General features: G+C 50.1%; 1 protein-coding gene across 1 annotated transcript in view; it reads right to left on the reverse strand.

The window, feature by feature from the left end:
• LOC121286146 overlaps positions 1–15771 on the reverse strand; it is a 55637-nt gene that overhangs the window by 7352 nt on the left and 32514 nt on the right. The gene's annotated exons all lie outside the window — the stretch shown is intronic.

Genomic DNA, 15771 nt, shown 5'->3' on the forward strand with positions numbered 1-15771 from the left:
GTGAGCCACATCCTGTCATCTGACCATGCTGTGCACAACGGACAGATTCACCCCAGGTTTGCACTAAGTGCGGTAGCCGGCGGGTAATGGTGGGTTTTCACACTGTATAGTCCCAAATTCACCACACTATATATGCACTCCAGGGAAGCACACTGTTTCCATGGTGGGTGAGCTCTCATTCGTCCAACCGCCATCAGCCCACCACTGTATCATGCCAGGTGCTATATTTAAAGTCCAGCCACAAGCACAAATCTCAGTGCTTCCAGACCACCACTGCTGCACAGAAGACATGGCCCTGAAACCAAACAAGACTGCAGCCCCCAGGTTCAGAGATGCGTACCTCGAGCACCTTTCGGATGCTGTAGAGGCCTGCAGGGATAACCTCTATCCCTACTCTGGCCACAGGATGGACAGCAACAGGACTAACCGGGCTTGGGAGGCGGTGGCAGCGCCAACACCCTTCAAAGAGGACAACCACCCAGTGCCGCAAGCGGACGAATGATATCCTCTGTTTCGCCAGGGTAAGTCACTCTTAACACTCTCAACTCACACACTCACAAACCCATCACACATCCACAGGGCCCTCACTCACTGCCGGTTCAAGGGACATCACCATTCACTCTCACCGTCATTGTCCTCATCCCGTCCATGGGACCACACAGTCCTGCATTACTTATCACCTGGCCTGGCAGGCATCCTGCCTACACTTTCTCCATCTCTGTTCATGAAGGACAAGCTGGCACACAACAAGAGGGAGAGGTCACAGACCAGTGGCAGAATGCCCGAAATCAAAGTCCTCACGGACTTTGAAAACAGAGCCATCCAGCAGGCTGGCGAAGATCTGGACCGGTCCTGTGCTGATGGTGGGGACGGCGGTGCTCGAGCAAGTGAGGGCCCAGCAGTTCAACATCCATCAGACAACCATGCTGTGAGTGATGTGTCTTGTTCACAGGCCACTCCCATTCACTAATTATCTCTCCTTGCTTTCGCAAGCACATCTGCCAAACAGCCAACAGAGTCCGCGACCAAGGGCCTCCAATCAAGCCCAGAAGAAATCTCTGAAGAGGAATCAGGAGGCACCTTCCCTGAAGTCCAGTCACAGCACTCACTCACACCCTGCACCAGCAGAGAAACACACACCTCGGTGGGACCTAACTTTAGAACAGCCCCAAGATCACAATCTGGTGAGCATATTGCACCATATGATCCACAGCAGGTGGAGGCAAGGAATTCCTAGGTTTCTGGCACCCGGTGGACTGCTGGACGCTAGAACTTTACTGAGTCCGAGTCAGATGACCAGGCTCTGGACTCAGTCATGTCACAGTTGCTGGAGCTGCAAAGGCAAGCTCAGGAACCTCAGGAAGGCTGAAGTCCTCAGATTGCAAGGCATGATGGAGGGGTCTGTCCACCTTCAATCTGAGGTGATTGCACAGGCATGCCAATGCACCGAGGTCAACACTGGTAGGATGGCTGCCGCTATGGAGACCTTGGTCTAGGACTTACTCAATCGCTGATGCCATAGTTGGCCTCCAACAGCGTATACATGAGAGGGGTGTCGGGCAGCTCGATCTCACTGCAGCTACCCCTGCTCCTCAAGGAGTCAGCCTGGGGCCCCCAGACACCCCTAGGGAGCAGGATCAGTAGATGCACACTCCGGGCCCATCCATCCAGGTTACTCCGAGAGTGTTTGGTCCATCTGACTCCCCTCTTCCTGTACCCTCAGCAGCTCCAGCTCCACAGGCCAAAGAGGGTGCCACTGCCACACAGCAGGACCCTGAAAGCAGGCCGGGGTCCTCCAAGTCTCAGCCCTCCAGAGGACGCTCATCAAGATCACCACAGATAGGCGTTGCAGTCAGCAGGCTGCCTCGACCTCCCCTGTGGATGATAGGGAGCACTGAGACGTAGCGACAGGGTTAGGAAAGTTAGGGAGAATAAGTTGCACAGGGTAATACTCTGGCGACCTAGTTTCGAATCCCGCCACGGCAGATGGTGGAATTTGAATCCAATAAAAAAAATCTGGAATTAAAAGTCCAATGATGACCATGAAACCACTGTTGAATGTTGTAAAAACCCATCTGGTTCACTAATGTCCTTTAAGGAAGGAAAGCTGTCATCCTTACCTGGCCTGGCCTACATGTGACTCCAGACCTACAGCAATGTGGTTGACTCTTAAATGCCCTCTGAAATGGCCTAGCAAGCCACTCAGTTGTAACAAACTGCTACAAAGACACAAAAAAGGAATGAAACTGGACAGACCACCCAGCATTGACCTAGGCACCGGAAACGACAACAGCAATCGCAGACCTGTCGACCCTGCAAAGTCCTCCTTATTAACATCTGGGGGCTAGTGCCAAAATTGGAAGAGCAGTCTCACAGACTAGTCAAGCAACCTTGACATAATCATCCTCACGGAATCATACCTGACAGATAATGTCTCAGAGTCCACCATCACCATCCCTGGATATGTCCTGTCCCACCGGCAGGACAGACCCAGCAGAGGTGGTGGCACAGTGGGATATAGTCGGGAGGGAGTTGCCCTGGGAGTCCTCAACATTGACTCCGGACCCCACGAAGTCTCATGGTATCAGGTCAAAAATGGGCAAGGAAGTCTCCTGCTGATTACCACCTACCACTCACCCTCAGCTGATGATGTTGAACATCACTTGGAGGAAGCACTGAAGGTGGGAAGGGCACAGAATGTACTCTGGGTGGGGGACTTCAATGTCCATCACCAAGAGTGGCTCACTACTGACCGAGCTGGCTGAGTCCTAAATGAGTCTGGGTCTGCGGCAGGTGTTGAGGGAACCAACAAGAGGGAAAAACATACTTGACCTCATCCTCACCAACTTGCCTGCCGCAGATGCATCTGTCCATGATAGTATCGGTAGGAGTGACCACCACACAGTCCTTTTGGAGACAAAGTCCTGTCTTCACATTGAGGATACCCTCCATCGTCTTGTGTGGCACTACCACCATGCTAAATGGGATAGATTTCGAACAGGTCTAGCAACTCAAGACTGAGATCCACGAGGCGCTGTGGGCCATCAGCAGCAGCAGAATTGTACTTGAACACAATCTAATCTCATGGCCCGGCATATCCCCCACTCTACCATTACCGTCAAGCCAGGGGATCAACCCTGGTTTAACAAAGAGTGCAGGAGGGCATGCCAGGAGCAGCACCAGGCATAACTAAAAATGAGGTGTCAACCTGGTGAAGCTATAAAACAGGACTGCTTGCGTGCCAAACAGCATAAGCAGCAAGTGATAGGCAGAGTTAAGCGATCCCACAACCAACGGATCAAATCTAAGCTCTGCAGTCCTGCCACATCCTGTCGTGAATGGTGGTGGACAATTAAACAACTCTGTGGAAGAGGAGGCTCCACAAATATTCCCATCCTCAATGATGGAGGAGCCCAGCACAGCAGTGCAAAAGATAAGGCTAAAGCATTCACAACAACCTTCAGCCAGAAGTGCCATGTGGATGATCCATCTCGGCCTTCTCTGGACGTCCACAGCATCACAGATGCCAGTCTTCAGCCAATTCGATTCACTCCACGTGATATCAAGAAACGGTTGAAGGTACTGGATACTGCAAAGGCTATGGGCCCTGACAATATTCCGGCAATTGTACTGAAGAATTGTGCTCCAGAACTTGCCGCGACCCTAGCCAAGCTGTTCCGGTACAGCTACAACACTGGCATCTACCCGGCTGTGGAAAATTGCCCAGGTATGTCCTGTACACAAAAAGCAAGACATGTCCAACCTGGCCAATTACCGCCCCATCAGTCTACTCTCGATCATCAGTAAAGTAAGGAAGGGGTCATCAACAGTGCTATCAAGAGACACTTGCTTAGCAATAACCTGCTCATTGATGCCCAGTTTGGGTTCTGCCAGGGCCACTCAGCTCCTGACCTCATTACAGCCTTGGTTCAAACATAGACAAAAGAACTGAACTCCCAAGGTGAGGTGAGAGTGACTGCCCTTAACATCAAGGCAGCATTTGACCGAGTGTGGCATCAAAGAGCCCTAGCCAAACTAGAGTCAATGGGGATCAGGGGGAAAACTCTCTGCTGGTTGAAGTCATAGCAAGCACAAAGAAAGATGGTTGTGGTTGTTGGAGGTCAGTCATCTCAGCTCTAGGACATCACTGCAGGAGTTCTTCAGGGTAGTGTCCTAGGGCCAACCATCTTCAGCTGCTTCATCAATGACCTTCCTTCCATCATAAGGTCAGAAGTGGGGATGTTTGCTGATGATTGCACAATGTTCAGCACCATTCGCGACTCCTCAGATACTGAAGCAGTCCATGTCCAAATGCAGCAAGATCTGGACAATATCCAGGCTTGGACTGACAAGTGGTAAGTAACATTCGCACCACACAAGTGTCAGGCAATGCCATCTCCAATGAGAGAGAATCCAACCATCGCCCCTTGATGTTCAATGGCATTACCATCACTGAATCCCCCACTATCAACATCCTGGGGGTTACCACTGACCGGACCTCCTGACTTCTCAAAGCCTGTCCACCATCTACAAGGCACAAGTAAGGAATGTGATGGAATACTCCCCGCTTGCCTGAATGAGTGCAGTTCCTACAACAATGAAGAAGCTGGACACATCCAGCTTGAATGGACAAAGCAGTCCGCTTGTTTAGTGCCACAACCACAAACACTCACTTCCTCCACCACCAATGCACAGTAGCAGCAGTGTGTGCTATCTACAAGATGCACTGCAGGAATTCACCAAGGCTCATTAGACAGTACCTTCCAAACTCACGACCACTACCACTTAAAAGGACAAGGGCAGCAGATAAATGGGAACACCACCACCTGGAAGTTCCCCTCCAAGTCACTCACCATCCTGACTTGGAAATATATCGCTGTTCCTTCACTGTCGCTGGGTCAAAATCATGGAACTCCCTTCCTAACAGCACTGTGGGTGTACTTACAACACATGGACTGCAGCGGTTCAAGAAAACAGCTCACCACCACCTTCTCAGGGGCAATTAGGAATGGGCAATAAATGCTGATCCAGCCAGCAAAGCCCACATCCCGTGAATAAATCAAAAAAGAGCCTGGGCACAGGTGTTAATCACTTGTACATACTGTTCACTATTGTCAATAAACTACCAAGAATGCGTCCCTGATTATGGCTCCTTGTTCTGATGAGCAGTGCTCTTGTCACTCTGATGTAAAACCTTTTGCACAAGATAAAGCCAGGTGTCTCAGTCCAGGGCCTCTGTGCAGCCTTCAGACCAAAGTGATGGTCTGAAGGCCTCACACTCCCTGGAAACATTACTGATGCCTGCACCTCGATGGTGCTTGTCATTGCTGCCAGAATGTAGTGGGCAGGCCCCAACAGAGTTCTCTCATTCTCTCAGTGTGCTCTCAGCACCTTTAAGGAGAGGCTGGCCCCCCATCTCTTTCAGCGTCTGTGACCACTGATGCTGTGCTCTAGAAGGGCTCAGGTGCTGAAGGTGGATAAAGGATCAGATGCTTCTAAAGTATTCATGGCTGTGTCTCTTTGATATGACCCAGGTCACAAAGTGCAGACGATCTGCCGTCAGCCAGGCAGGATCAGACATTCTCAGAGGCTATGTGAAGGTCTATGGAGCGTCCTCACTGCACGTTGTCATCATCCTCCTGCAATCAAGAAACTATTATGGCCTCCAATGCGTCTCCATGACAGGAGCATTCTCACAGAGGGTGTTCGCGCTGCCATAAGCCAGACACGAGTCAAACGTTCACAAGTGCAATGGGAGGATCTATGGGGTCACCTCACTGCATGTCATCATCATCTTCCACAAACTAGCAGTTATGAGGGCCTCCCATGCACGCCTGCCTCATCTAGCCAATGCGAGGGCCTCATCCCCGGCATCATCGCCTCCGAGGATCTCCTCACCCTCATCCCTGTCAGTGTCCTCCTCATCGAAGGAGATGTGCAGCTCTTCCATTTCCTCCTCAGCCAGCTTGTCTCCCCATTGGAACTCCAGGTTCTAAAGGGTGCAGCAGATGACAATGATGCGTGACATCCTCTGTGGACTGTATTGCAGGGCTTCACCAGACCAGCCCAGGCACCGGAACCTCACCTTCAGCAATCCTGATGGTCTGCTCCACCAAGTTGCGAGCTACAGCATGAGCCTCATTATGCCATTACTCTGCTGTTGGCTGAGGCCACTGCACGGGTGTCATCATGCTCTGCGGGTAGCCCTTGTCCCCAAGGAGCCAACCCTGCAGCTTCTGTGGACCCTGGAAGACTTCAGAGATTTGTGACCAACTGAGGATGTAGGCATCATGCACACTCCCTGGAAACTGTACACACAACTGCAGGGTGCGTTTCTGGTGGTCGCACACCAGCTGCACATTCAGCACATAGAACTCCTTGCGGTTGATGTTGTCCACCGTGTGTTATGACGGAGATCCGTGAGCCACATGAGTGCAATCGATTGCGCCCTGCACCGGTGGGAAACCGAAGATCTGAGCAAATCCAATTGTTCTTGCATCCTGGCTGACCTGGTCCCATGCGAAATGCACAAAGTTGTGTGCCCTCGCAAAGATAGCATCCGTAACCTCAAGGATACATTTGCGGAAGGAGGCTTGTGAAATCCCACAGAGGTCACCAGTGGAGCCCTGAAAGAAGCCACTGGCACAGAAATTGAGAGCTGCAGTCACTTTCATGGTCACTGGCAGTGGATGCCCTCCATGTCCCCACGGCACCAAATCCTGCAGTAGCTGGCTGATGTGACCGACCAGTTCCTTAAACATGCGCAGTCTTCGGCAACACTGGTTCTCGGTTATCTGCAGGAATAAAAGGCAGCGTCTATAGACCCCGGGTGTCGCTAGGCACCGGCCTACAATGACTCGCTGTGGTTCTTGGGTGGCGTGTGTGGAAGCCCCAGCCACCCCTTCTTCCTGAGGTTGCTGCTCCTGCTTCTGCACAGCCAAGAGTCTCAGTCACTCTCTCTTTTGTTATCTTCACACTCTGTAGGCCATCAGGCATACAGCCAATTCACTAGGCTTCATGATCCTGATGTACTCCTCCTGCAGGATGAAAGACAGAGACACATATTGTACTAATAATCCGTACTGGTTAAGTGTGCCCATCCCTTAACTCTTCCCGGAGAGTGCTGGCTACCACTTGGATGGCCAAACATTAGAGCGCTACATGCCCTGTTAACTTGAACCATGGAGTTCAAACCAGGATGCTGACATTGCAAGGGGCTGTGAGCGCCTCCAACAGTGTCTGCTCCATGGCCAACATTAGCGAGGAGATTGTGCAACATTTGCAGTCATCCAACTGTTCTGCAGTCCACTAAAATGCTCATGAATTTGCAGTCTGTGCCAGGGGGTTGGGGGTAAAGCTCTGGGGCACTTTGATGCCTCTGCGTTGCTTGAGTGGGCAGATAAACTAGGAGCCCGACCCCAATCATATCAATGTGGCTGCACCTGAACTTTTTTTTATTATTCATTCATGGGATGAGGGTGTCACTGGCCAGGCCATTTCTCACAGTTGCAAATTTCACACAATTTCTCTGCCCCTCTTGGATCTGGGATCAAGTCCTAGTCCAGGATGTGATGTAATCTAGGTAGACAGCGCCAGAAGGCCAATGAGTTTAATTTTGCAATAGTGCAGGCATGGACCTGTTTTAGGATGTTGAACATAGAGCCAGAGAACACAAAGGTGGCAAACAACAAGTTGTTTCAAGGTGCTTGACAGAAGAGAAGAAAAGGCTCTGAAACAAGAGCTTCAGTGAGCAAATGATAAAAAGCATTTATATAGCACTTGTCATAACCTCAGGACATCCCAAAAAGCTTTATAGCCACTGAAGTCTGACTGAAGTAAAAACAGAAAATGCTAGAAATACTCAGCAGGTCAGGCAGCATCTGAGGAGAGAGAAAAACACTGTTAATGGGTGGAACTTAATGCCGAGGTGAGTTTGGAGGTGGGAGGGGCATTTAATTGGGCTAGAGTGCAGGGTTGGGACACTGCCACCTTCTCACCTCTGCCCACTTCAAGGCTTCATCCTGCTGCCACGGTATTCAGCCAGCAACGGGTGAGGCATTCGCCATGTGGAAGCCCAAACAGCAAACCCTATTTGTTTGCATGTTTCTGTTTTAGTCTCATTTTCCCTTGCTTTTGCACAGTAGCTGTTCATCAGTATGCATTCACACCTCCTCCAGACACAGCCTTTGTTTCTTTAATTGTCCCATCACCCTTTGGCCACGCACCACCCACTCTTTTGTCATTTAATCTCTCCTGTCTTCCATCATATCACAGATTTTCCTTTTGTTCTTCTTCCACCTTCCCACCTTTCACTTGCTTAAAACCTTTTTTTAAAACTTTCCCAGTTCTAATGAAAATTCATCAACCTGAAATGTTAACTCTTGCTTCTCTCCCTACAGATGCTGCCTGATCTGCTGTGTATTTACAGAATTTCCTGTTATTTCTGATTTCCAACATCTGCTGTGCACTTCTTTTGAAGTATAGATATTTTTGTAATGTGGGTAATGTGGTAGCCAATTTGCGTGCATCAAGGTCTCACAAGCAGAAATAGATAATGGTCAGAGAATCATTTTTTTCTGATGTTAATTGAGGCATCAAAATTGGCAAGGACACAGGGGAGAACTCCAGTTCTCTCCTTCAGGCTTAGAGAGCTTCCTACTCAGCCTCAATTTTAAAGCTGGCAGAAGCAAGGGGAGGCCTGGCAGGTCATTCTGCTTGGGCCTCAGGTGGGAAACAGGGCCCCCTTCCACATCAGGCCACACCCAGCCCCAAGCAGATGTGTCCTCCCCCTGGCCTCCCCATCAAGACTTCCACCACCATACCCACCTCTGCTTCATGAGAACCCACCTCCTGCACTTACCTGCTCGTGGACTCCAAAACTTAGAATCTGGGGACAGCTTGTAGTCCCAGACCTGGCGAATGCTGCTGCTAGAACTACAGGACTGCGGGTGATCAGGTTGATGGGCAGCTCCCTGGGGCTAGACTTCTACCTGAGTAAAGGGCGGATGTCTCATCTCTAGCCAATTAACACTAAGAGTACTTAATGACTGTGGGGTTGCCATTATAAGCGAGGATGCATTTCCCACCAATTCTTTGAGTGACAGGGCAGGAAACCCCACCATCCAAAAAATCCTGCCTTTAAAGTGTAAACACTGTTGTAATGTAGGTAACGTGGTGTCCAATTTGCACACAAGGTCCCACAGTAGCAATATGTTAATGGCCAGAGAATGTTTTTATCATGCTCGTTGAAGGATAAATATTGGGCAGGACACTGTGGATAATTCCCTTGTTCTTCTACAAAATAATGCCATGGGATCTTTTATATCCATCTAAGAGGGCAGACCTTGGTTTAACGTCTCGTATAAAAAAAAACAGCACCTTTGACAGTGTACTTCCTCAGTACTGCAATGGATTGTCAGCCGAGATTTTGGTGTTCAAGTCCTGGGGTGGACCTTGAACTCACAATCTCCTAATTCAAAAATAAGAGTGCCATTCAGTTGAGCCATGTGTAATACTAAAAAGGAGAGAAAGTTAATCAGAAATTTGATAATGCAGTCAGATAAGCAATTAATAATTCACACCTCACCTAGTGTTCACTTCACAACATTTAGCTTTTGTGGCCCTAAGGGGTCCCAACTGCAGCTTTGCAGCAAAATAATACATTCTACATTACATAGGATGACATATCAGCATATCATTTGACTCAATGCCAAACAAGATCTGCTAACTGTTCAGGTGCAAGTGTGAAACAGCACATTTTAGTTTAGACACTGATCTTTCAGTTACCTCAACAACCTAGGGACCAAAGGTAACTTTATCAGGCCTCTGGAATCAAGTTTGGAGGCAGGGGCATGAGGATAATTGGAAAAAATGACATTGGACAGGAATGCCAACGTGTTCCTGACTCCTCCTGCTTTTCCCAGGCAAGGCTACTGTGTACTGATGGTAATCTGCCTAGCAGTGGCGGGGAACACATTGAAGTTGTTAATAAAGTGGTGAGTGAGGGAGTTGTTAAGGGTTAATTTCTCGCTAAAGACTAGTTCTTCTTAAAGTTAGCAATCAACTAAAAATTAATGTTTAAGTTAAAAGGTAAGTTCAGTTTATTCCAGCTTGAGGAACTTTGGCTCAGAGTTGATGAGCTGGAAACTGAGCTGCAGACATTGCAACACATCAAGGAGGGGGAACATTGCCTGATCATCTTGTTCCAGAAGGCAGTCACACCTCTTAGGTGAGGGTCACCTGATGTGATCAGTACTCAGGGACAGCAGTGTGTTACAGCGAGCCAGGCAGGTAAGGGCATTGAGTAGATGGGAGTAGAGGAGCCTCAGCCCTTGCAATTGAGCAACAAGCTCGAGGTTCTTGCAGCTTGTATGAACAAGAGCAAGGGCTGTAGCATGGATGAACAGAGTGATCATAGCACCATGGTACAGGAAGCCATGAGGAAGTGGGGGAGTTAGAAGAAATGTAGTGGTAGTAGGGGACAGTATAGTCAGTGGGATAGACACTTAGCTGCAGCTGAGTGTGAGAATTCAGAAGTCTGTGTTGACTGCCCGATGCTAGGGTTCGGGATATCTGATCAGGGCTGGAGAGGAATGTGCAGTGGAAGGGGGAGAATCTAGTTGTTGTGATCCTTGTAGGTACCAACGACATAGGTAAGACTAAGAATGACATTCTGCAGGGAGAGTGTGAGGAGCTAGGCACTAAATTAAAAAGCAGAACCTCAAAGGTTATAATCTCTGGATTATTATCTGAGCCACGTGCAAGTTGGCATCGGCTAAATAAGATTAGAGAGATGAATGCATGGCTCAAAATCTGGTTTGGGAGACGTGGGTTCCGGTTTGTGGGCACTGGCACCAGTAAGGGGAAAGGGGGCTATACCATTGGGACGGACTGCACCTGAACTGTGCAGGAGCCAGTATTCTAGCAAGTCGTATAACTAGGGAAGTAGAGAGGGCTTTAAACTAAATAGAGGAATGGAAGGGATCATGTCGGGGAAAACTTAGTAAATTAAAGGGAAATGGCAAGGCAATACATCCAATAAAGGTAATGATAATCAGAGTATGGCAGAAAGGGACAGTAATTGCAAACTTAAGAATGTGCCAGCAGATAGGGCCAGAGTTTACAAAAACAGTTAAAAAACTGAATTAAGGTGTCCGTATTGTGCCTGCAGCATTCACAATAAAACAAATGAATCGACAGCTCAAATTGAAATTCATGGGCAGAATTTTGCCCTTGGGCAGGCTCAGCGAGGGCGAGCAGGAGTGGTCGGGATGCCGGCTGCAGCTCATGATCAGGGCCGAACTGCAATTTCACGCTGGCGAGCCAATTAAGACCTGCCCAGAGTGAATGCCAGCTGGAGAACCTCTGAGAAGGGGTGGGCGGGGGCCTGTTGTTTGCCGGGTCCAATGGCAACCCAGCAGCCAGTTCAAAAACTGTGCAGGCAACCCCAGGGAGAGTGCCTCACCCGCCCTCCTGGAGGAGGTGGCTGCAAGAAGGGACCACCCTTGTCCCCAGAGATGGGAGGAGGAGGCCACAGCACCTCACAAAGGGCATGGGGGGAGGTAGCAGCCAGGGTGAGCAGCCACGATGTGGTGCGGCGCAACTGGGTGCAGTGCTGGAAGCATTTCAATGGCCCGCCATGCTCAGGAAAGGTGAGTACTCTGTTGGCATGGGTCAATATGTTGAATTGTTTTGGGCTGGCTCAAAGTGGAGCTCAGGGGTTTTGCAGTCTGAATGCCACTGTCAATCACACCAGAGCTGGCCAAGGGGCTGAGCCCTAGCTGCTTGGACTGGGTGCCTTGCAGCTTGAGGACCACAACCCTGCAAGGTGCTCCTCAACTGGGGTTGCCCAGGCTGCAATGGCGCTGCAGGTAGAGATCAATGCTCCTCTGTCCTTTCAGAAGAAGACATCCCATAACAACATTGAGATGTCGCGGATTGGCGGAGGACCCCCACATCCTCTCCTCATACGAGCAGGAAGCCTTGGAGTTCAAGAGGTGCTATGCACCTAGATCATCCAGCCATGGTGAGGCTGGGGTGTCAGACAAAGGTAAGAGTGCAATGCACTGAGGTGAGAATTTTGGATGGTTCAAACATTTTTATGTAGTCTCATCATTGATAGGAGCCTCCAAACTGAATTCCTCATTGATCACTGAAAGTCAATGGCACCATGATGCACATCTTCATTGTCTCATCAGGGTGCCTGGCATGCATAGTGACAGTGTCATGACTTAAACTAATGACATGTCCTTCTTCTCCCTTAGGTCTGCCACCAAGCAGTGAAGCGCACGACCTCCAGGAGCTACCCCTGACCCCAACGGACCACCATGCTCCCCAAGCACCTGAGTCACACCTGCTCTCTGAACCAGGCATCAGTGCACATACCAGCACCTCATTGGGTAATGGTTCGGCAGCTGGTATCTCGGTGCACATCGGTGAGGGCACTGCACACTTGCTTGAGGACTGCTGGAGACCTGGAGACCAGGATGATGCTCAGTCGAAGGCTGATGATGGGCCTCCGGAGTTGTCCATTAGGCAGCAGATGCTGAATGTCCAGCGAGGTGTGCGGGAGGATCTGACAGAGATCCAAGAGTATGCATGCCATGGTCTCTGTTGTGGGGGAGTCCCTGCGGAGCATGAGCAATGCGTTGACCCTCATGGCCAAGTACAATTCCTCCTCTATGGAGAGAATGGTAACTCTCATGAAGAGGCTGCTCCAGGAACAGAATCAGAGGTTCCTGGGGTTGCGCTCATACCTGCAAGCCCTCAAAAAGGCAAGGACCTCAGCTGGTCAGTGTCCGTGTGTGAGACGGATGGGGCACCCAGTACCCCAGCTAGTTCATCAATAGCGAGCAGGGAGGTCCACAAGGACCTCGCGTTGGCGCACGAGCTGCCTATCATCTCTGTGGGCTCCTCTCAGGGCACTCTGGATGACAGGAGTAGCTCCTCCACCCCTCTGCCAGTGACAGTCACACCTGATGAGGCTGCGGCAACTTGGGTGGCACTGGTTGCTCCCTCCCAAGCAGGGCCAGCACAGGTTCCACTGGCCAGAGGATGACCGCCAACCTCATCAAGGCCAACAGGACGGCAGAGTCAGCAGGCCGTCACCCATGCTGGTGTCAGTAAGGGAGGAGCACCTAGCTGTAGCACCCATAAGCATAAGTTTAAAGCACCTTGTGCACAAGAGGGGCTGTTCACGGGTGAGCTTTTGTTCTCTGTTTTTGTTTTTCTATTTTTAATGGTGTGACTACCAACACCGGATATTGTTCCGTTCAATACTATGTGAGCTCCAACATTAAATTACATTCCCATTGGCCTGAGTATGCTTCATTTGTTTTGTAGGTGCAGGGTAGGCCAGTTTGCAATGCTGGACGTGGTTGGTTTGAAACCTTATTGCACAGGCATTGGGTTTATCTTGGGGGCCAAGGTAAGAGTCATTTCTGTGATCCAGGAAGGAGGCGGCAGCCCTGGCATGAGGTGGTAGTTCTTATTTGGCAGCCTAGCTGAAGGAGCATTGAATCAAGGCATCCCTGGTGTCCCTGCCTCCCTGGAGGTTACCGAGGTTTGGCTCCATGCCTTCAGCGTTCTCCTCACCGTGCTCCTCTTCTGACTCACTACTGGACTCATCATCTGGGGCCTGTGCAGCTGTATCAACATCCTCTTCTTCCAGTGGCTCCCCTCCTGCCAGTGCCAGATTGTGGAGAGCGTAGCATGTAACCACTATCAGTGACACCTGCTCTGGGGGGTATTGCAGTGTGCCCCCTGAACGGTCCAGGCATTGGAAGCGCATCTTGAGAAGACCTATGGTTCTCTCTACCACTTCCCTTGTGGAGGCATGGTTCCTGTTGCACCGCTGCTCTGCCTCTGTTCTTGGGTGGAGGAGAGGCGTCATGAGCCACCTTTTCGAGGGATAGCCCTTGTCACCCAGCAGTCATTCATCCAGTCAGGCTGGAGCACTGAAGAGCCTCGGCAACTGGAAGTGCCTCAGGATACACACGTCATGGTAGCTGCCAGGATACCTTGCACAAACTTGCAGAATCTGCATCCTGTGGTCACTCACTATCTGCGCGTTCATGGGGTGGCATCCCTTCCTGTTAGCAAAGGCACCGGCTGACCTGCTGGAGCCTGATGGCCACATGTGTGCAGTCAATGGCACCCTGGACAAGGGGGAACCCAGCAATCACTGCAAAGCCTCTGGCTCACTCAGCCTGGCTGGCCTTATCCATAAGGAAATGAATGAAAGTCAATACCCACCTAAACAGAGCTTCTGTCACCAGCTTGACTCAAATGTGGGTAGCTGATTGGGAGATTCCACACAGTATTTGGATGTGCACCTGCGATGCGATGGCATACAAGGTTATGGGCCTAGTGCTGGAAAATGGGATTAAAATAGTTTAGTACTTGTTTGACTGGTGCAGACTCAATGGGCCAACAGGCCTTTTTCTGTAGACCTGTCGACCTCAATGACCATCCCCCACTGACCCCTGGAAAGAGCTGAAGGCATAGAAGTTGAGGGCCACTGTGACCTTCAGGGCACTGGCATGGGGTGTCCACCCACACAGTTGGAGCTGATCTCAGGCCCTATCATCTGACAAATGAAGATCACGGTCTCCCTGGAGAGACAGAGCCTCCTTTGGCATTGCACGTCGGACATATTGAGGTACCTGCTTCGCTGACTGTAAACCCTGGCAGTAGGATAGTGGCGTCATCTGCTGCCCCTTCCGCCTTGGGCTACCTGCTGGCCCTGCGCCCCTTGTGCCTGCATCTCTCCTTCCACAGGTCCCTCCCCTGGAAGCTGCACTGGGACACCCGGCCTCCTCTTCCTTCTGCCTCTTTCTTCCTTCTTAGAGGAGGTGCCTCCAGTGGAAATCACAATCCCCATTACCAGGGTAAGGGAAGGCTGTCTGATACCTGGAAGGGTCCACAAAGTCCGAATCCTCACAGGACCTGGAAGACACCAATGTCCTGAAATGAAGCCTGGAAATGCTAAGAATGAAGCCCCGATCAGAAATTAAGATGACAAGTACCAATAAGCCACCAGCAGCAAGTTATTTCCAAAACTCTCACTACTCACATTGACAGTGCTGCTGACCTTTCTTATCCCACTCATGGACGAGGTTTTGCAAATTGTAGCTGCCCGGCTTTTGCCTGCGTGACAAGTGAAAAATTGTACGGGCAGCGTTAAATTGCCGTCAGTTGGGTTGTCAAGGGCCGTAACTGGCCTCTTAATTAATGGTGGGCGTGGCTCCGATTCCCACGCACACCCGCCAAGCAAAATATCGCGGGAGTGCGTTCACCCGACATCATCATGCATCATTTTACGCTCGTTTGGGTCGGGCAGCGCCCAGCTGACGAGCTGAAAAATCTGCCCCATATGTATGACGTAATAGCCATTACAGGGACATGGCCACAAGGAAACCAAAGCTGGAACCTGAATATCCAAGGGTATGTGACATTCAGGAAGGACAGGAGCTGGGTAAAGGTGATGGGGTAGCTCTATTAATTAAAGAGGGCATTAGTACTGTAATGAGAGATGACCTTAGTTCTAAAGATAAAGATGTAGAATCAGGTTGGGTGGAACTAAGAAACAGCAAGGGGCAGAACATTTGTTGTTGTTTATAGGTCATCAAACAGCAGTGGTAATATAAATCACTGTATAAATCAGGAAATTAGAGGTGCATGTAACAAGAGTAATACAGAAATCATATAGAGTGGGTAAACCTAATAAGTACTAATGTTGTGGAAAACAAATTCTTGGAATAAAAGCAAAAA

Source organism: Carcharodon carcharias, chromosome 13 (assembly GCF_017639515.1).
Source record: "Carcharodon carcharias isolate sCarCar2 chromosome 13, sCarCar2.pri, whole genome shotgun sequence".
NCBI lineage: Eukaryota > Metazoa > Chordata > Chondrichthyes > Lamniformes > Lamnidae > Carcharodon > Carcharodon carcharias.